At 42.4% G+C, this 2,007-nt stretch overlaps 1 non-coding gene across 1 annotated transcript; it reads left to right on the top strand.

Annotated features, from left to right (window-relative positions):
- The first annotated feature begins 1,415 nt into the window (after positions 1-1,415).
- trnal-uag (transfer RNA leucine (anticodon UAG)) lies at positions 1,416-1,497 on the top strand. Its single transcript has one exon. It is a non-coding gene; the product is annotated as a tRNA-Leu (tRNA).
- Positions 1,498-2,007: the final 510 nt, after the last annotated feature.

Genomic DNA, 2,007 nt, shown 5'->3' with positions numbered 1-2,007 from the left:
TTTATGGTAATTATAAGAAGTTATGTGGGTTCTAAAACTTGATCACCCCCCCCCCGAAAAGTGGTTGGATGCGGCCGTGCCCTTGGGTTAGTGGGTTGGAGACCCGGTTTAGTCCTCTTAGACACATGGCATGAGCTGTGAGAGGTGCGTGGGGTTCGTGTGTAAAAAGTTATTTCTTCTATTTTAATTTATGTACATATTCGGAATATTTTGCATGTGTGTTATTTTGTGAATATTTTTTTATGTTCTGTTATTACTGTATATTGTAGAGAAAGGTGCAGAGAGACGCAGTTTGTGACGCAATGTTCTGACGCGACCTTGCTTTTGTACAGGTATGCGGTATTATAAATTGTGAATACTTTATGTTATTGTTCAGTTCTCTTAGACACATGGCATGAGCTGTGAGAGAGAGAGGTGCAGAGAGACGCGGTTTGTGAGGCGATGTTCTGACACGACTTTGATTTTGTACAGAATACAGTTTGCACGGAAAATCTCGTGGGTGTCGGCTCGTCATTACGGTTCAAGAAAAGAAATAAAAAAATTACACAACGCAGAAGAAGAACCGCTACATAATGATTTAATGACAGCATTATTTAAAAATATATACATTTATAATTTGTGACATTACACACTCACCGGCCACTTTATAAGGTACACCTTGCCAGTACCACGTTGGACCATTTTGCCTTCTGTAGTTTTAATTTTTTCACTCAGCAGCAGTTTCTTTCTACAGATTTATTGAGACATATTTTATTTCACATTCTTGTGTGTTTGTGGCAGTCATAAACTGATGTAATCCTTAGATCATTTCAAGTATTTGGCTGCTGTTGCCCTGAGCATGGTTTCTTTCAGGCATCCAGCACGAGATTGATTCCTCACCAGTGCCATGTTCTCTGTAGGAAAAACTGTTACAATTACTCAGAGGAATTAGCAGACTGTTGTAAACATCATGCTGAAGTTCTTCACAACATGGAAAACTTCCTGATTTATGGTAATAATAATAAAGTGAAGTGATTGTCACATTTGATACACAGCACACAGTGAAATTTGTCCTCTGCATTTAACCCATCACCCTGAGTGAGCAGTGGGCAGCCATGACAGGCGCCCGGGGAGCAGTGTGTGGGGGGACGGCGCTTTGCTCAGTGGCACCTCAGTGGATCGGGATTCGAACCAGCAGTCTTCTGATTACAGGGCTGCTTCCTTAACCGCTAGGCCACCACTGCCCCATAGTGGGGTAGTGGTGAGCATAGCTGCCTTCCAAGCAGTTGACCCGGGTTCGATTCCCGGCCAACGCAGTCCTCCTTTTTTTTTCCTGCTTTTATGCCATGGAACTTTTTAAGCCAAATTCAGACTAAGTTCATATCTTCACCTCAAGCGTTCTGTAACACATCCGGATCTTTAACAACCTGTTGAATGGTAGTGTGGCCAAGCAGTCTAAGGCGCTGGATTTAGGCTCCAGTCTCTCTGGAGGTGTGGGTTCAAATCCCACCACTGCCATTATGTTTTAAAGCACAAGTAACTAATTGTAGTGTTTTTTTTAAAGTGTTCATCAAGCAGCCAAGCCAAACACAATACACCCACAGCACACAGTTGAAGGTGCTCAACTCACAATCAGTAACATTAATGCTCTATCTTTTTACAAATCCCACAACTGCCTTTATGATTAAAACAGCAGTGAAAGTTATAAATTAATAAACACAAAGCATGCATTCTGTAAATTTCATGCTCTGTTATGTCACAGACACACTTTTTTTATCTGGCCATGCATTGCTGCTGTTGCCCTGAGCATGGTCTCTTTCAGGCATCCAGCACGAGATTGTTTCCTCACCAGTGCCATGTTCTCTGTAGGAAAAACTGTGACAATTGCTCAGAAGGATTACCACTTTTGGGTCTAGATGCCATTGGTCATACCACAACATGGAAAACTTCCTGGTTTGTGCTTTGGTTGTATAGTGGTGAGCATAGCTGCCTTCCAAGCAGTTGACCCGGTTCGATTCTTGGCCCAGG

Source organism: Denticeps clupeoides, unplaced genomic scaffold, assembly GCF_900700375.1.
Source record: "Denticeps clupeoides unplaced genomic scaffold, fDenClu1.1, whole genome shotgun sequence".
NCBI lineage: Eukaryota > Metazoa > Chordata > Actinopteri > Clupeiformes > Denticipitidae > Denticeps > Denticeps clupeoides.
This window is presented reverse-complemented; position numbering and strand designations above follow the sequence as displayed.